General features: G+C 45.6%; 1 protein-coding gene across 9 annotated transcripts in view; it reads right to left on the bottom strand.

The window, feature by feature from the left end:
* Apba2 (amyloid beta precursor protein binding family A member 2) overlaps positions 1–20,644 on the bottom strand; it is a 306,198-nt gene that overhangs the window by 115,456 nt on the left and 170,098 nt on the right. For 8 of the 9 annotated variants that reach the window (XM_074061687.1, XM_074061691.1, XM_074061689.1 and 5 more), the window contains one exon: positions 5,547–5,600. The gene's annotated coding sequence lies outside the window, so the exon portion shown is untranslated. Of the gene's footprint in view, positions 1–5,259; positions 5,401–5,546; positions 5,601–20,644 lie in introns of those variants that run through there. The other variant, XM_020168633.2, reaches the window with a different exon arrangement.

The raw sequence follows: 20,644 nt of genomic DNA, 5'->3' as shown, positions 1-20,644 counted from the left end.
CATACAGAAATGGCTAATTTCCTTCAATTTAATCATACTACTTATGTTGGGCTCAACCTTGTAGCAAGCAGCTCCTAGTGTTATTTTCTTAACACATTTTTCATCATTTTAAAAAGGATGTTAATGAATTTTTTTCCTCCCTTAATGCAAGTTTTTAAAAAATTTGGGGTGTCAAAGCAGGAGTTTTCAAATATTTGAAAATACAGAGACATTATGCCTCAAACAGAGAGGGAAACAAATAATGTCAGAAAGCAACTGTGGGCTGTGTCTCTACAGCCACTGTGTGGTTCATTCTCATATGCCCCTCAATCCTGAGTGCCCACTTTGCAAAGAAGGAAAACACATTTAAGTAGCTAGCCCACAGAGTGGGAGAACGTCTTTGTCAGCTGCACATCTCACAAGAGATTAATAACTAGAATGTACAGGGAGCTCAAAAAACTAAAAACCCAAAAAATCAGTGACCCAATGAAGAAGTGGGCAAATGAAATGAACAGAAATTTTTTAATGGAAGATGTCCAAATGGCTAAAAAATATATGATGAAATGCTCAATATCCCTGGCCATAAAGGAAATACAAATCAAAACCATGTAAAGATTCCACCTCACTCCTGTTAGAATGGCTACAATCAAGAACACAAACAACAACAAATGCTGGCAAGGATGTGGGGGGAAAGGAACCTTTATACACTGTTGGTGGGAATGTAAATTAGTGCAACCACTATGGAAAACAGTATGGAGATTCGTCAAAAGACTAAAAACCAAAACTTCCATATGATCCAGCAATTCCACTTCTAGGGATATGCACTAAGGAATGTAAATCAGATTACAATAAAGGCACCTGAACACATATGTTTATTGCAGCATTATTCACAATAGCAAAGCTAAGGAAACAGCACAGATATCCTACAAATAATGGATGGGTTAAGAAGACGTGTTATTTATTTATTTATTTATTTATTTATTTATTTATTTATTTATTTATTTATTTATTTATTTATTTATTTATAATGGAATATTATTCAGCCATAAAGAAGAGTGACAGTTTGTCAATCACAGGTAAGTGGATGGAACTGGAGATCACGATATTAAGAGAAGTAAGCCAGGTTCAGAAAGACAAAGGTCACATGTTTTCTCTCCATATGAAAAATAAATACAAATACAAGCATGATCATACACATATACACATAAATGTTTCCAATAGTGGGACTGTCTGAGGAGACTAGGGAGAACAGAGAAAGAAGAAGATAATGATAGACAGTGAATAATATTGAAATGCATCACATCTGTGTAGCAATAAGACTCAACAAAATGCACTGAAAGCAGCTGAAAAATATAGGCTAGAGAGGAGAGGGTGAGGAAGAGCAACAGAGGAATTTAAAGAGATAAAAGTACAAGGTATTCACAGGTAGAAAACCCTGGCAAAACCCCTCTGAACACCGAACACACATTTAAACAATGAAAGACAGCAATGTAAAACAGGTCATGTTAAGGGGAGGACCCTAGTGGAAGGGGAAAAGTAAATGAAGAGGGTAAAGGAGGGTGAATATGGTTGAGGTATGTTCTAAATGTGTATGAATATGGAACACTGAAACTTGTCAAAGTCATTTTAAGAAGAGGAAGGGGGAAGAGGGAGAACTTTGGAGAGGAGGAACCAAACCAGGGTACACTGTGCACATGTGGACATTCACAATAAAACACCCTGTACAACTATTATATACTAATAAAAAGGTCCTAAAGAGAGAGAGACACACAGACACCCAGAAAGACTAGAGCTGGGTAATGACCCCATCTTTCTTCACCATCTACTGCCCTTGAGGCATCAGACTGAGAACAGGAAGCAAGGAGACCCACGAATCCACAGAGGCATTAGAAATGCAACAGGAACGCATGAATAGGCAAGGTGACTGTGGGCTCAGATGTCCAATTAACACTCCAAAAAGTCTGAGCCGTGACCCTCATCCAGAAAGATAGGAGAAGCACAAGAGAGGGATTGGCCACACTGAGCCAGAACAAGGCCTGGTTGACAAGCAACGCTGGGCTCACTGAGAAATCTAAGCAGTGCAATTACAAGACGAATGTGGAGTCATCATAAAAGGGCAAGTCTGGGAAGTCAACCAAGTTAGAGGACTGAGTAGTAAAGGAGATAAAGGCCACTGAGACTGCAGGACACCCAACACAAGAATGGAGCGTGTGCATGCATACTTCGCAGTGTTTACCACAGTATCTTCTTTCATCCACCTTCCCACATACACAGAAGGAAATGCAGAGGACAGTGAAGCAATCGTCCATGAACACACCACTCAGGCTTAGCCATGATGGTCATTCCAGCCCTATTCCTCTCTACCTCCCAGACCACCAGGCCCACGCCACCAACAACTCATCCTTTCCTATGTGCAATGGGCCTGATACCTTTTATTTTCTTCTCATCCCTTTTGATTTTTTTTTAAATGCTATTGTGACCCACCTACTAGGGTTAACCTTATGTGTCAACTTGACTGGGCCAGAGGATGTCCTGAAAATCTGGGTTAGATATTATTTCTGGATGCATCTATGAAGGTGTTTCCGGAAGAGATTTGCATTTGAATCAGTGATGTGGGTAAAGCAGATAGCTTTCCCATTGGTCTCCTCCAATTCAGCAACACCTGTGTAGAACAAAATGGTGGATAAGGCCACTCTCTGCCTGACTGCTGAGCTGGGACATGGATCTTCTCCAGTCCTCCATGCTCCTGGTGCTGAAGCCTCAGGCCTGGACTGGAATTTATACCAATCAACTCTCTGACTCTGGGGACTTTGGACTACACCATTGGCTTTGCTGGGTCTCAGCTTACAGACAGCAGATTACAGAGCTTCTCAGCCTCATGACTATGTAAGCCAATATCTTATAATATAACAAATCTCTAGATAAATGGATGGGTGAGTGGATGGATGAATGGATGGGTGGATGGATGGATGGATAGATAGACAGACAGATGGTAAATCTAGATAGGTGGCAAATAGATAGAGATGACAGATCCTAAGACAGATAGATGATAAAGCAATAGATCCTAAGAAAACTACTGTTTTCCTGAAGAACTCTGCCTAACACACCACCAAATCCATTTCACAGTCATAAAAGGCATATATACCTATAAGTATAACCTATAAGTATAATTGCTGGGATATCGGGGGTCCACATTTCATCCTTATTATATGCCATTTGTTCTCCAAAAGGATTTTACCAATTGGCCTTTACCAAAAGGTCCCTTTGCTCCTCATTCTTGTCAGCCCTTAGTTTATTGGGTTTTCTAATTTGCTGGAGCATATGTGTGAAATAGTTTATCATTATCTAACAGTTCCCCAATTAGGAGTGAGGAAGGGCTCACTGACTTATTAGCCATTTTGGCTTCTTCTTCATACTATTTGCCCATTTTTTAACACTGTTGTTTGTTTCTTGATATGAAAAAATTCTTTATACAAAATACTAAAGTCCTACAGTAACTGTGAACATTTATTCCAGTTTGTGGTCCTCTTTTAAAAGTTGCTAATACTGATGTTTGATTAATTGGTATTTTCCTTCATTGTGTGTGTGTGTGTGAGAAAATATCTCCTATGATTTTAACATTCTTCTTTTCATGTTCTGGGGGTTTTCACTTGTGTGTATGGTGTAAGGTAGGAATCTCATTCTATCTTTTCCTTTTTTTGGTCCATCAGTTATCCTGCATCAGCACCCACTGGGTCAATAACACATCTCTACGATTTCCCAGGTTCTTATAGATGTAGGATCTTGTTACAAGGCCTATTACCCAGTCCCACCTGTCCCTCTGTCTCCCCCTACGCAAGTATCACATGATTTAGTGGTCACAGCTCTGGTCTCTTGTCACCCTCCCTCTGTTCTCTAGTTCTGTGTTTCCTCTTTGACAGATGGCTGGGAACTTTTGTGCCTTTCTTTGAACTCATATTTTAAAAACATTTTTGGCTGACTTCTACACAGCACTTATGCAGATCTATGCTGGGGCAGGAACATACTGGTATTACATCAGCCAGTCATTTTTATGAATGCAATAGCTTCTGACTTTATGTATTTTCTGAGTTTTACCATGATTTAAATACATTTTGTCAATCTTTCCAACATTCCTATAGGATAATCACTGCATTTATATATTTCACTATTCACACATTTTACAGACCAAGGGCCTAGAAGATAGATACATCAAATAATGAGGCCCAGAACTGAATTATTCAAGAAGAAATAGCAAAGAACTCCCAAACTCTTCTGGTAAGTGGAAGAATATTCATAAAGTTATTTTACGAGAAGACATCAGGCACACTCGGTATTAGTATTCTGGAGTTGGAGAATGGTTCCATTTGCCATAGAAAAATAAATAAACTCAGGCCTTTTCTTCTCTTTGCTGATCTCCTCACAGAGATTCATTCTGGCACAATTGACATTTAAAAATATCCATTTCCTTGCCACTTTCCTTTCCGAGAAGGAATATGCTTTTCTGCAGAGAAGCTTACAGAATCATGATAAGCATATTCACTTAAGTGACGAGCCTATTACACTGCAGATGGGCAAGAGCAATCAAGACAGAGCACAGCGCCTGGTTTATTGCAACTGATTTTATCCTCTATTAGGAATTCAGATACATAAAAATTCCAGCAGACCTTTAATGGGCTCAGAAGAAAGGGGAAAAGAAAAACCTCAAAACTTTGTATCTTAGAGGTGTAAATTGAAGTGCCCCATGGCTCCATCAGAACTCAATGACACCCTGAGTTCATTAAGGAAAACTTCAAGGAGCCAATTTCACAGTGACATCTCCTAGAGTAGATGGGTTGGGCTGGCTGCTTGACCCTGGACTCCCAGACAATCAGAGTTTGACTGTAATTTGTGAAACTGCAGCCTATGACATCTCCCCTCACAAGCTGTCCTTCTTGACAGCCAGAACCTCACCCCTTTGTACAATTTCCCAGGATGCTTTAGCATTTCCAGATCTGAGAGTGGCTGGTGCATCACAGAGGTTAAGGCGGAAATACATTCACAACTCTGAGTAGAAAATCAAACAGAACAGACAAGGCCTGTGAGAGCACACAAGTAAACATACAAACTGTATAAAAACTGACAACAGAGACAAAGTTCAGACCCACCAGAAATCATGCAATTCCTCTGCAGTTTCACCCTCTGTCTCTCTGGGCAGTACATGACTGTGGGAATCACACGTAAGTGACTGAGCCCAGTGAGGACAACTGTATGAAGGGAAAAGGGCAAATGAGGTGGGTCTACCTGCTGTCGTCATGCAGTGGTGAAGGGATGCATCAGCTCCAGGCAACGTAAGTGGCCAGTGGTGACCCAAGCATTGATCCATTCCTTGGCTGCCAATCAAACCCCAAGTTCTAACTCCCTGGACTCAGAGAACACTGAATCACACACACATTTCCCAGGAAACAAAGAGCAATGGCAGTCGCCCAGCTCCACCTGCAATGCAGCAGCCCTCCCTCCCGAGAAGCAATCCCACCTCCCACGTCGGAGGCAGAACCTCACTCCATACAAAGCCACCCCATGTTTCTTACCGAAAATGAGTACTTTGGTAATGTCCCAACAGACTTCCTGGTGATCAAATCTTTCTGGAATAAAACAGAAGGAAATAGAGGAGATTACTTAGGTTTCAGAAACGATGCAGGTGCGTATAAATAGAGCTCCTTCAAGCATAAAAATTTAAGTGAGAGGTTTCGAATCACCTGTGCAAGTGAACAAATTATAATTTTAATGAGATGATCAGAAATTACCCTAAACAAATAATTAAAACATTTCTTTAGCCATTTCATCACAAAATTATTGCCTTAAGAACAACATGTTGGGCAAATAAAGCAGTGGCTTGTGTACCATTCAGGAGAGAAGGGACTACCTGCATATTAATAAGATAAGCGTCTCAAAGCCCTCATGAATATGCATTTTCCCACAACAAAGCTTGACCCCAGTGGTTTGCAGAACTCGTGTTTGTTGATACTTCAGAGGGAGGCTGGTGTGCAACTGGGGATTGAAGGGGAATGAGGAGTGATTAAAGGAAAGAGAAAGTAAGGCTTCTCACTTCCTCTGTCCAAGGTCTCAACCTTCTCTTTACTGCACAAGATGGTTTCACAGAAAGAACTGGAAAGAGGCCACCGGGTCTCACCCTTGTCTTGTAAATGAAAGCCAAAGAAGAGGGTCACAGACTCAAGAGATTCAAGGCCAGACCTTGGGATGGATCCAGACTTTGGAATGAGGAGAACAGAAAACCAAGAGGCAGGGAGACTGGCCGGGAGCCAGAGGAGGGGTGTTTGTGTGTCTTAAGCATCACATGCAAATCCTTCTTCTCCCTCAAATTTGGCTGGACAGAAAAATCTCTAAAGGATTGTCTCTGCTCCTTTAAATACGGTAACAATGGCAGCCTCCTCCCTGTGTTGGGTAGGCAGTTCACCTTCAAGTTGGTCTGGGGTCCAACATCACAGGGCCTGGCTTCACTCACTGGAGGAGAGAAACAGGTCTTGCTATTAGCACAGGCAGACAGTGGCTTCTACTTCATCTCAAAGGTCTCATCTGGACTTGGCATTATCCCTTTTCTAACAAAGCCAGATGGCCATTCTCAGTGTCCTGGGAAGACATTCTTAGCAGTGGGTTTTAATGAAGGAACTTCCTCCCACCCCAAACTGGCCTATGCAGATGCACTTGGATTACATTAAAAGGGAAATGACTGGACATCACTTACAAAGCTGAGGATATTTCCATTTTGGCCAAGTCACTTGTTAATACAGCCACAGGACTGTAACCTGCTTTTTCCACGTGGGGGGAACTTGACATTCACGTAGCTGTCTGGATTCTTCCCGAGGGTGTGGTGTACATGTAACCTTTCAGTGCCTGTTCCTTCAAGCTCACAGATTCTGGTCTTTGAAAGGAGGCCTCCTTGACACCCCTTAGTGAACCCCACACATAAAGCACTTTGATAGCACACCCACTTTCCTAGTTCAGTCAGTGGGGCCACTTGCTTCCTGGATGAGCATAACAAAGCTGTTCATAGCGTTGGCCTCAATTTCACTGTGCATAAAATGTGGAAAATAAGAACTACTTCAAGGGTAGTTGGGGAGCTGAAATGCAGCAAATCTGCCCAGAATACCACATGGGACCACACTCACATCAAAGATTACCCACACACACACCTTCCTCACCCCAAAGCTTGCTACCTAGGGGCCTCCAAAATTCATTAATTTCTGGGTTAGTACATGAACTAAATGTTATATCTGGTAGGAAAAGCACTTCACTGGAAGTCAGGAGAGAGACCTCAGTTCCTTGCTTGGTTACAAGGGAGCTCTGTGGCCCTAAACAAAATGGTTAGTCCTGCTGTGTGAAGGTGATTTGTTCCCTTAGAAATTCCTATTAGGTTAGTCCCCGCCGTAAGTTGTTGAGAGGTTGGAAACCTAACCCAACCATGGTGTTTGGAGGTAGAACCTTCGGTAGGTGACCAGAATTGAAGAAGGTCACTAGGGTGCAGCCTCCATGACTGAATGCTGGGACTCTTCCCATAGCACACTGGGTCCAACCCTCCCCTCCTAGCCCATTGGGTCCATAGCCCATCCCCCAACACCACCCCAATCCACTGTGGGGCTGTGGGGCTCCCTGTCCGCCCAGGATCCAGCTTCTCCCACTTGCTCATGGCCAAAGGCACCGCAGGGAATCCCAGAACCTATGTGAGGATGACATTCCCTGCCCCCAGGGGGCCTGCCCACTGCCTCCTTCCCTGAAGGGAGCCTCCTCCATGTCTGTGAGTCCCCTGAAAGTCAGACTCTCCTTCATCTGTATCTGAGCATCCCCCACAGGCTACACACCGATTCCCAACAAAGGCACAGAATCATCAGACAGCTTGGGAACAACAGCAACACACTATACCTGATGCAAACACTTTTCCACAGGAGGAAACAGGCCCACATCAGAACTCAATTTAGAATCAGTTTTTAAGTGTCTATTTATAAGCCTCGCATAACCCTCCCTGGTGGATAGTGGACGGTGGAGATGTCAGGGCTCTGGGCTTCTGTCCACCGCAACTCATTTGCATTCTTTCCATGTGTACCTTCTCTAATTTCCCTGCAGTGTTTTAACTCAAATGCAAGGTCATTTGCCACTTCGACCCAGCACCATTTATCAGTCTCTTTAGAGAAAAATACTCATTTTCTTCCTGATGCGGAAGGGCGTGGTCCCCACCCCCTCCAGGACCCCTGGCTTGAGCTAGCTAATGTCAGGTGGCATAATTTAGATGACCTGTGTCTCGTCTCTGGACAGTCACCTTACAGACATGCCCCTCAAGGTCATGAGCTCTGGGAAGACCCTGGAGGAGTTAACTACCATTTCTCAGCTGACTCTGAGTCATCCCCAGCTAGACACATTTTGGCTCCATCCCAGTGGCTAGAAAGAATACAAAGAATGCAATATGGCTTGTGTGGCTTCTCTTCATGGCGTGGTCCAGTCATTCCCACAATAGCCAAACATGCTTCTCTACCCCACCTCCTGCCACAGGAGGCAAGTGAGGGGCCAGACCACCTTCCCAGTCTGTTGGCCATTTGTGACCAGACAGAATTGCCAGAACCTGGTCTTCTTGCAACGCACACCCATCTTCGGAAAGACCTCCTGATCCTCTGAAATCTTCAGGCTGGAAATTAAGTCCACAGGTCTCCCCAAAAGGAATGGATGTCTTGCTCTCCAAGCTACTTGTCCATCCATCATCAGTTTTGGTTTGGGGTTGGGGATGGGAGGAGGTTAATCCTGCAGCTCAGCTTTCTAAGAGGGATATGAAAATGCAAGCCACAGGAATCCTTCTTCCCGTTCCTTCTTCCCAGTCTCCAGTCCTGGGAACCAACACAGAAGAAAAGGCAACCTCATCTACAGTTCGGAGTCCACAGCAGAACTGAGATGGGGGGACGGAAGGGGAACACTTCCCGTCAACAGCCTTCAGCTGCCTGACTTCAAATACCACGCATGAAAGTCTGCTTCTCAGATGAAGATCACTGCTGCGCTGGGGCTGTTGGCACCCAGTTTCAGGACTGATTACTTTTCTTATAGGACATCAGTTCAACTGCTAACATCAGATCTGTATTTTTCAACAGGCAAATTTCTGGCAATAAAATTGGATCTGTGATCAAATACAGCCTTTGAAATGCCATGTTTTCAGGCATTCTGGAGGTAGATAGAAATGCTAAATATTCCTCAGAGTGGATGGTTCAGACTTTGCTGATTATTTTTGATTGCTGGTGAGAGATCCCAGATCCCAAAATGATTCTCAGGGGCCATGGTGGTCCAAGTGCTTGGAGAGAGGGTCACAGTGAGGAAGCAAGTCACTTAGTCTAAGAGAACCTTGAAGGACCTCAGCCCCCCTGGTCAAGTAAGCATCCATATAAACCAGTGGCTGCCAGTCCAGAGCACAGAAAGGCACAGGGGGAGGGAACGGGTGTCAACAAAAATCTTTTAAAGTACATGCTTAGCAAAGTTAAGACATCTTCACACCTGGAAGGTGTCCCAGAAACACACAAAGAAGTGAGGAGCAAGGGTCTGGGTGGAGTTGAAGTCTGATCTTACCCAGCAACCATGGAATCACTCTTAAGGTGGCAAGGGGACCAGCCTGGCTGCATCCAGTATCATGTCTTCTCTTGCAGAAGTCTGTGCAGAGCAGCCTGGACAGGATGAGCAATGGGCAGGGTGCATCAGAGGCAGAGCTCACCTCACTCCAACTCCACTGTGGCTCTGCCCAGTACCAGCTTGGCGGCTGCAGCCAGCATAAAGCCAAGTATTCATAGGACAGTCAGCATCATCACAGGGGGGAAAGCTTGGAACAGGGTTTCATACTTGTGTGGCCTTGGTGGGCCAGGCCTGGCAGCCACAGGGATTACCTGCTCTGGGCTGCCTGACAGAGGAGAAGAGGTAGCAGTCAGAGGTCAGTATCAGGCAGGTAAGCTCTGGCACAAAAAGGTCTCCTGGGATCTGGCATTGCAACTCAACCAAACTGCCCCAAGAGGAATGTAGCAAGACAACCCAGAAGGCCACAGGTGTGACTGGAATCACAGATCACTTAGGATGGGATGAGTGGGGGAAGGGTTAATGGATGCTCCTGAAGGCCAGGATATATGTTGTTTATAATGGGACCATAGGTCTGCAGCTTCCCAGTGGGATACACGGAGACAAATGTTTGGGTAGACAGGTCCTTCCAGAACAAAGAAAGAAAAGGGGCCTGAAGAACCACTCCCAGAACTGACCAGAGTCCACTTTCAGTGAGGAAAGAAGGGCTGGGCTCAGAGAGGTATCCCAGGTGCTCAGAGCCAATGGGAAAGGGACTGGGTAGGAGGACAATGACAGCAAAACTGGGGAGCACTCCAGCTTGAACAGAAACCAAAGGGCTGCTTATAAATAATATTCTAAAATTCTGAATAACCTAGTCCCTAAGCTAGCTACAAAGTAAAATACTCAAATGCTAATAACTCTACTTATAAATACCAGTTTGTGTTATTTTTCTCCTTCTGGGCAAGATGCTACATCTTCAGAATAAAAAGCTCAAACCTTGAGACTCGTTTGTGCACGTTTTCAGTGGTTTCAAAGTTTCCAGAATGCTAACTGCCTGTTTCAGCAGGTGCTTCTCACCACATTCCTAAAAATACTTAAGCGTAATGTACAGTTGCTATCATCAAAATGGTTAAAATGCTCCACTCTTGGAAACTTATCAACCACTCAAACTCTGGAAGTGATGGCTACCAGATCCTCACTTTCTGCCCCAGATTGGAAAATAGAGATGACACAGGTGATTCATTTACTGATGGATTCTTAAAGGTGACTATTTGCTTCCTCTTGTGGCAGCCATGCAGCCACCCAGAAGATACAGTAAAGGGTACAGGTCTGTTTCAAATCTCAGAAATTTGCTCTAAAACCAACTGGTTTTTACAGCTCAAAAATGTACCATCAAACCAAGGTTCAAGATCTTTGCCACTTTTTCCACATTTACTTTAACACAAAATACTAAGGCTCTCACCAATACATATTTTGGTCAACAACACGCCATGTCTGTGATGGTGGTGGCATAGGTTATGTGCCCCGGTGATAGGGTAGCCATCTTTCTTTGTGGCAGTGCACTCGTGATGTTCACACAATAACAAAGCTGCCTAATGACACAATGCTCAGAACACGTCCTGTCATATGGAGGAATGCGTGACTACAAACCCAGGAGTTTCTCACCCCAGTGTTGAGTTAATTTATAAACACTGGGGTTGAAACTAATGGTGCTCTGCCCCAATGGTGCTTTAATTAATCTTCAATAAGTCTACCACGGTGCAGCTCACAGCATTATGGGGACAGAAACATAGTTCCCTACTCCCTTCTTGGCAGGGGGGTCTGTGCCATAATCTCTGACATATTTCTCCAATGAGTCTCCATATTAAACCAATCCTGTTTTCTGGAGTTCTTGCCAGAGGACAGTGCAACACCGAGGTATTAAAAACTGGGATCTGGTGCCAAGCCTGTCCATGTCACAGACCAACAACTGATGACAATAGGAGACGAGTATGGGAGGGAAGGGAAACTCAGCTACATCTGCACTGACCCCAAGAATGTCACCCAACAGAGAGTGACAGAAGCCTTCCCAAACTGCCTTTGCCTGCTGTCTTTCTCGTTATCATTCTCTCCACAGCAAACGAAGCTTCTATTTTTGCTGCAAGAAGCCTGATGCCTTCCAATCTCCACGCGTTCCCGGGAGGGAGACTGGGATTTCGTTTTCTATTCCGGCAGCTCAGGGATTGAAGGGAGGGCCATCCAGAAGGCTGAGGGCCAGAGGGAAGCAATGCCTGCCAATCTTACCAAACGAGGACACAGAGCTTGCTCAGGCTGTGGACAAGATGAGGATGTTTGCATACATATGGTCACATGTGACCACATGGGACCACAGTGTTATCTGCATCCATATCATGGTCATGGTGACAGGTACTAGCTATCTGCTGTGGTCTGAATGCGTCCCCACAGTTCATGTATTGGAAACTCAATCCCTGATGCAACAGTGTTGAGCAAGGGGATCTTTAAGAAATAGTTAGGTCAGGAGGGCTTTGTCCTCAGGAATGGATTAATGCTGCTATCAAGGGTTGTCATGGGAGACCCCCGATAAAAGGAAGGATTCAGCCTCCTCCTCCTCTTCTCTCCTTTCCTCTTCCCTCCCCTCCCCTATTGTTCATCATCATCCATTACCTTCTCCTTGCTCCTCTCTTCTCCTTTCTCCTCCTCCTTCTTCCTCCTCCTTCTCTTCTTCCTCGTCCTCTTCCTCCTCCTCCTCCTCCTCTTCTTCTTCTCCTTCCCCTCCCTCTCCCTCCACCCCCACTCCTTCCACTTTCCACCATTAATGCTGGTACTTTGGTATTGCACATCCCAACCTCTAGAACTGTGAGCCAAATAAACTTCTATTGTTGACAAATTACCTAGTCTGCGGTATTCTGTCATTAAGAGCAAGAAATGGATTAGGACCCTGTTCGCTAATATAAATTCTTACTTCTTCCAGTCCCACTGTAAGCAGTGAGAGTAGTTACCATCCTCTTTTCACAGAAGAGAAAACTGAGGCATATGCAGATAAAACCCATGCCCAAGGTCACAAAGGAAGTGCTGGAGCTTGGATTTAATCCTGGCAGTATGACCCCAAAGTCTAGGTCTTAGCCCTACACTATCTTGGGAGGAAGAAAAGGGAAAATATTTTTATAACACACAAGCCAAACAGAGGACTGGACTGATCAACAAGAAAACAGAAAAAAAGGTGCAAAGGATATGGTCAGTAATCACAAAATAGCAAATCAAAAATAAAGGCAGATAAATACACAAAAGTAAGTATATGGAAAGATGCTGAGTCTCACTGGCAGACAGGGAAATGCAAATTATGCCCTCAGAGAGTATGTTCACCAGACAGACAATTATTAAAAACATCCGGCCACACCAAGTGTTGTCAAGGAAAAGGTGAAGAGCATTTGGGAACACTCATCGGTTCACTCACTCACTTTGGAAAGTAATTTGGCTACTTCTAGTAAATTTTCAGATTCACATCTTCTCTCCCACAGTTTCCAACCCTTGCTAAATAATACAAAGAAGTCTGGCTCAGGGTTACAAAGACACACACATAAATACCTGTGAGAGTTTTATTGTTAACAGCAAGAAAGTGGAAGCCACCAAGCACCCTTCAATAGAGAATGGACAAGCGGTATTATGTTCCTGCACTGAAAAGATATGAGCCCCACCCACCTGTGCCCATGTGGATGAATCTCTCCAACATACAGTTAAGCAAAAAGACAAGCCAGAAAAAAGAAACCCTCCAGTTTGGTACCATTTATATAATGGAAAAAACAGGCATAGATTCATTCACAGATGCAGGAAGTCATAGACAAGCACCAAGCACAGCAGTGAGTCTGCTTGGGAGGTAAGAACGTGTAGTCAGGGGGGTTCTAACTGTGATGCTTAAAGTCTGTCCATAAACTCTTTGACCCACCCTTCAAAAAAGAGGGCCTAGCTCTCCTCTCCTTGGGTGCTGGACTGAGTGGTTTGCCTCTACTGTAGAGAAGGAAGCAAAAGTGACAGTGACATACAGGCATGACAACTCCCCCTCCACTTGCTTTCAAATTGCTCAGTCTGGGGAAGCCAATTGCCATGTTGTAAGGATCCTTAAGTGTCCCCATGGTTAGATCCATGTGGAAGACCCTCGCCAACAGGCTTCCCACCAATAGCTTTGTGGCCTGAATCTCAGAAGTGACTCCCACCCCAGCCACACCTTCAGCTGGCCCCAGCTCACAGCCTCACTCTGAGCTAGAACCTCCCTGCTGAGCCACACTCCCAGATTCCTGACCCCAGGCTCTATGTGTGATACAACTAATGCTCACTGTTCCAAAGCACTGTGTCTTGGAATAATTACGCAGAAGTAGGTAACCAGTACAGAAATGTTCTCTGCCTTCACCAGGTTGCAGTCACACAGGTTTTCCTTCCGTTTTTCTCTTACCTTGTCATATGCTGCTGTGGACTGACTTGTTTGTGTCTCCTCGAAGTTCATATGTTGAAATCCTGCTTTTCAATATGATCCTATCAAGAAGTGGGACATTTGACAGGGTGGAGCCCTCATAAGGTGATTGGTGTCCTTATTTTACTTACTGATTTTCATTTTATGTTTTTGGCAATACTGGAATTTGAACTGTAGGCCTTGCACTTGCTAAGCAAGGACTCTACCACTTGAGCCACATCTCCAACCCTTTTTTGCTTTAGGTTAGTTTTCAGATAGGGTCTCCTGCTTCCCCCCACCCCACACCAGGGACTCAGACCATAATCTACCTACCTATGGCTCCCATGTAGCTGGGATTAATGGCATGTGCCACCACATCCAGCTTGTTTGTTTTTTGCTCTGGCTGGCCTCAAACCTCAATCCTCTCGATCTCTACCTCCCAAGTAACTGGGATTATAGGTGTGAGCCACTGTGCCTAGCAATTACTGCCCTTACTAACAGAGCCTTACTAAAGGAGTCCCCAGAGGACTTCTTTGCCCCTTTGCCATGTGAAAACTGTGAAAAGACCAGCTGTCTGTGAGCCAGGAAGCAAGGCTCCAATACCCTCCCAATCTGCTGGCACCTTGACCTTGTATTTTCAGCCTCCACAACAGTGAGGAATAAATTTCTATTTATAAGCCACCCAATCTATGGTGTTTTGTTATAAGAGCCTGAACAGATTAAGATATACAGCAAATATTTTATATCGAAAATTTAATGCAAATGACTAATGAAAAAATAAAGAAGAAAAGAGACTGGCCGATAGTGACCTCAGAGTACAGGGTGAGACAGTGTAGCGACTTCTTATGGAATGAACAGAATATGCATGAAAACCCAGGGGTTCACTACAATGACACACACAGGGTTGGATGACATCAGGTGACCAGCTGACACTGACCCAGGGAATGACGCCCATCCCTATTGACCAGTGAGGAGCCCTGCACTTGCAGGAACTTGTGACAGGCAGTGCTGGGTGAGGACACGTAGCAAGCATGCACACATGTCCGCCTTTTGGGTGATGAGGACACGACTTCTTCTAAAGGAGCTAAGAAAGGTGGGATAGCCCCTCTGAGGAGTGGAGTCATGGTGAACTGTGACTGACAGTGGTGCAGGGCCTTCTGCACTAATCTATGAAAACAGCATTTTTTGCTAAAAGAGCAGGTGTCTCAGCCTTTGAGGCCATGGGTGGATCTTGCCAGAGTGGGGTGTTTGACAGCTCATCTGCCTCCATAACTACCCCTCCCAGGTCTTGAAGCCATCAGAGAAAGGCAGAATTACACGGAAGCCAAGACCTGGTCATCTGCATGTCTGTCCTTCTCTGTATCTTCCTGTCTGTCTCTCTTTCCTTCAGGTCCAGAAGGCAGAAGCACATTTCATGCCTCAGTCCATGCTATGTTTGGATCTTAAGTGTCCCCCAAAGGCTCATGTATTGAAGGCTTGGTCCCAAGCCTGGAACCATCAAAGAAATGGAGCCTAGTGCAATGTTTTACATCACTGGGGTGCACCTTCAAAGGAAACACTGGGACCCCAGTCTCTTCCTCTCTCTCTTTTCCCTTCACCATGAGGTGAATGGTTCTGTCCCACCAGTCACTCCCCACCATGAATGGCTGCCTCACCACAGGCACAAAAGGAATGGGGCCAAATAACCACAGACGAAAACCTCCAAAGCTGTGAACCAAAATAAACCTTTTCTCTTTCTAAGCTGATGATCTCAGGTATTCATTATAGTGACCAAAAGCTGACTCCCAGACTAGTTGAACTGGGCAGGGTGGACGGATCCAGTTAAAAGAATCAGAACCAGCTGGGTCCAGCAGAGCCATCCAAATCAATTCTGATGACCCACTGGCCAGCTATTCAAGATCACTTATTTTAAATCCTTGCTGAGAGCAAAAAATCCAAAACCACAACTATTTCCCTCCATCAATTCATTCAAAGAACAGTGTTCACCATCCATCTTAAATGAAACAGCTATTTTTCTTGCTACCATCAGACAACAGACACAACAAGAATACCTAATATATTCCAAGTTTGTTTTCCTTTATGAAAACCGCTCAGGTGAGGTGACAGCAGAGTTTAATCCACCCTTTTTGTGTTTCCTTTAGCCTAGTCTTATTGGGAGAATGACCACTGAGGACCCGAATCCAGGTTTTGTTTGTTCTCATTACTCACTGTGCTTGGGCTGGTGAACAAGGGTTGGGTAAGGAGGGTTGGGGAGAAGTGCCAACCATGAAGGGTAGTGAGCAGCACTGGGGACACCTCTGAAAGCATCGGGTACCCCTCTCCTCAGCCCATGCTTACCTGTCATCATTGCAGGTGGACAAAGGGCTGTAGTAGGCTGTGCCCAGCCCCAGGGCCCCTGCCTGCCTCCTCCTCCTTCTCTCTACCAGGCCAGTCAGGGCCTGGCTCAGGCAGGAGCTTGAACATATGATGGCTTGCCAGCCACTACTACCTCAAGCTCGGCCCTGTGGCAGAGTCTCAGAGGGCAGTGACAGCAGCTATGCCACTGAGGTATCAGAGCCCTGAGACTCGCCACCCTGCATCCCAGGCATCTAGCATACACCACAGAGATGGCAGGAGGCAGGGAGGACCTGCTTTTCTGCTGACAAGCTGTGACCACAGCGCCTCCTCCACTGCTCTGAGCCTCAGGCTCTGAGTTAGAAACAGAGGACACCAAAGGACCCCAGTGCTCCCTCAGTCACTCTTTGGCTTTCAGAACAATGGTCAGCCCCTCCTCCCTGCCGTGGGAGGAAACCAAGGCAGAGAGACCCAATCAGGGCTCCTGAGGGTTGATGCTGGCTTGGGACCAGGTAGCTGTGGGACTGTGTTAGTCAGCTCTCTATTACTGTGACAAAATAAGGAGGAAAGGTTTATTTGGACTCAGGTTTCAGGGCTTTCAGTCCATATGTGGTTGACCCTGCAGTTTTTGGGCCTGTGGAAAGGCAGCACATCATGGCAGAAGGGGTGGCAGAGAAAACTGCTCACCTCATGGCAGTGGGGAGGCAAAGAGAAAGAGGAAGAGCAGGAGTCACAGTATCCCCTTCAAGGGCATGCCCCACTGACCTAACTTTCTCCCACCAGGCCCCCTAAAGGTTCCACTACCTCCCAGTAGTGTCACAGGCTGGGGACCAGCCTTTAATGCCTGGCTTTTGGGAGACATTCAAAATTCAAACTACAGCAGTTACCACAAGCCTCAGTGGTCTCAGCTGTGAAATGAGGATAATAGTTGTCCCCCACAAACCTGTGCCATGGGATTGCTGATGGTTTAGAGGGGGTGACAGCAGGGACTTGGTTCCCATACCATAGCACCCGAGCCTTGGCACCCAGACTACCCTGCCCTAACCCCCACCCCCACCCAGGGGCAGTGACACTTCAGCAATGCTCTTGCCACCCCGATGTGCACCCCTCCAGAGGAGCATCCTACATCTGCAGCACCAGCTGTGCCTGGGCACCTGACCAAAGAACCCCAGCCTTGCCAATTTTGCACCCCACAGCAGCCAAGCTAAATCAATCAAGAGCACAGCTTGCCGAAGGAGAGTTGGGACACCTCCAGGAGACCCTGAGAGAGAAAGTCAGTAGCCCAGAGGGAGCTGGGCCCCTAGTATGAGCCAGAGACTTCTAGTATCACTTATATGTCAACAGGTCCTCACTTGTGACTGGGGACCACAGAGTGGCTCCATGCTTAGGATCACAAAGTCCCATTTATCTACTCCTAAACCCATTCCCACACAAACCCTGGGTCCGCACGCTCCCCAGTCCAGGGCTTCCCAGGAGAAGACAATATTCCATCCTAGAGATCACAGGGGTGTCCTCCCAGGGGGCGACAGAGCTCAGCTGCCTGCAGAGCTGACCTCAGGCCAGCCCATCTTGAGAGTGACTTGGTGAGTACATACATGTGACTGGGTGAATGGAGGAAGGGTTCCCAAGAAAGTGACACCTGTTCACTGCACCATGACCCTATGGGCTTTCATCTCCCATACTATCCTTGAAAAGAAAAGTCAAATTTGAATTTGGGGGGTTTTGGATATGCTAGGATACTCTAGAAAATAGTGCACTGGCAAAGGCTGAAGAGAAACAAAACTGCCTTGTGTGATTCCAAGCTGAACATTAGCTAGGACCACACCAAAAAAAAAAAAGAAAAGAAAAGAAAGGAAGAAAGAAATTTTAAAAAAAAGAAAGGATTCCAGCAGCATCACTCATGTCAACACCAAAGCCAATTACTGGCCCACCACACATGCACCACAAATACACATCCTCTCAGAGAGAAAAATAAAAGCAAAGAAATGAGCCTCATTCCCAAACCAGCCCTCTACTCAAGTAAGGCCCACCATGCATGTCACCTCCCCACGCAACAGCTGAGACAGTGACATGGTAATGCTGGCTGGGCTGGAATTGTTCAGACAATTCCAAACCTCAGAAATCCTGCAGGTCATTCAAGTCCCTTGAACGAGGCAATGACATTATCATCTCCGGGACTGTCATCAAACTTGAACAGTGGGGATGTGGTGAGTGGGTAACCTGCAATGACTTCCTGTTTCATCAAGCATCCCTCCACCACTAGGAAACAGCTGTGACTTCCCTAGGTGCCAAATGCAAGGCAGCCTTTGGTTCTAATGATGTACTTAATTCTATTTTTCATTTTCACATAGATTTCTACAACCCACAGTCCTCACCAGAGCTGGTCCCTTACTGAGGCCTCAGTTCCATTTATACAGAGCAGGCTGGACACACATTCTTGGACAGCCATGCGAGGTCCCTACGAACTGAGAAAGGACACTTGCTCATGATCCATCACCAGGGTGTCCTTGAGCTAGTCACGGCTGACCACTGCCTCTTTCTAGTCTTTATCATGACAATTTGCTCTTTTGTTTTGTCTGGGTCTGTCTTTATCAACTCATTTTCAAATGACTCAATTTTTAAATAGGACACAAGAGTCTGAAGACCAAATATAAATTCTCTTTTGAACAAGCAAAAATATTCAGAGAGAATGTTTTCATCAGTGCATATTAGGATATTTGAAATAGACTTAGGATGAAGCTAATGGAACATGGCAGAGAGGGCTGAGAGAAAGAAAACAGACTCATAATTACAAAGTCAAGCTGCTAGATCAAGCCTTGCCTGAAACCTATTGGTCTGAATTTTCCAAATATGCTAGAAAAAGTTGATGTCGCTGTGAAATCAAGTATTTCAATGGGTGAGGAAACAGCCAAGGGAAATAACATGCCTTCATCAGCCCAAAGAGCAACAGAAATAAAGCCCAGTTACACTGCATTAAGTCCTCCCCTCTTCTGCCCGCTTCAATGTCAAGACATTGAACCATTTTCTGCGAGGTTCAAAGCATACATCAAATTCTTCATTCTTTACTAAGAGGGAGGTAGATCTCCTTCTCAAGTCTTACTCAATCAAAATCTGGCAGAAATTAGATTAAATGCAATCACATCCCTTTTAGTTCTCCAAAACAAGCAGAGCAAGCTAAGTGGTCATCGGCAAATGTACAATGTCTTTAGGCTGAAAGGCACAATTAACACTGAACATTGCAGCACTGCCTCCCTCCCTCCAAAAGACAGCGTTGACCCTGGCTCACTCTCATGCTTACATAAAATCTCACAATGGCTTTCAGAAAGAAATTTTCTTTTAATTAGCAACATCAATATGTACCGCTCTGGTAATCGCTGGTTATGGTGTGCTGGCTAACTTTATTTTTAAAAAGCGACTGATGTAAAGAATCAAAGAAGCAGAAAAATCATTTCTTCATTCTTCTGCCCACTCCATTTGGGGCCTTGGGCATCTGAGGAGCCAGAGACTTGCTTACAGTCATAGCCCAGGTCAAACCCACAGGATCAGAGAGCCCTGGGTTCATCCCATCCCACCCCACTCAGCCTCCCTGCCAAGAGAATGCATGAGCTACGGGATCATCTGCTCACACCAGGAAGGACACTGGAGGGGTTCCTAGTGAGTGAGGACTAGACACAGAAGCTGGCTGCCATGAACAGGGAGGATTTATGGGTTGGGGACTCAGCTGCTGTGGTAGAGTGCCTGCCTAGCAAATGCAAGGCCCTGAGTTCAAACCCCAGTGAAGAAGAAGAAAGAAGAATGAGGAGAAGGAGGGAGAGGAGGAGGGGAGGAGGAGGAGCAGGAATTGAAAGGAAGAAACCCAGGACTCCATCTGAAGAGAGGGCTCCTCACCTTCCCCACACATACACTGAACCCCCAGAGAGGCCATGGTGTTCCTAAGAACAGCTGGCAGTGCTGTAAAGCTGACAAGGTCCTTTAGTCCCTGCCCAAGTGGGCAGCAAGGTCATTTGGTGGATGAATCAGATGACACAGAGAGGACCACACACCTGACCATGGGATCCTGACTGAAAACAGGATAAGAGCCCAAAAGGAGATGATGTGATTTGCTCCTAACATGACAGGAGTGGCCAGAGGCCAGGAGAGATACTTGATGCCAATGAACAGGGGTAGGGACAGAGCAAAACAGCCAAGGACAGGAGAGAGTTGGGTAACAGGGCAGCTGAGGCAAAAGGAGCCCAGGAGAAAGAGCTCTGGAGAGAAAAGGAGGGCAGGAATTGTAAGGGGAGCCAGAGGCTCTGCGTGGCATTGGGTCCT

Source organism: Castor canadensis, chromosome 19, assembly GCF_047511655.1.
Source record: "Castor canadensis chromosome 19, mCasCan1.hap1v2, whole genome shotgun sequence".
In the NCBI taxonomy this organism is placed as follows: Eukaryota; Metazoa; Chordata; class Mammalia; order Rodentia; family Castoridae; genus Castor; species Castor canadensis.
Note: the sequence above shows the minus strand (reverse complement) of the source record. Positions and strands in the feature narration are given on the sequence as shown.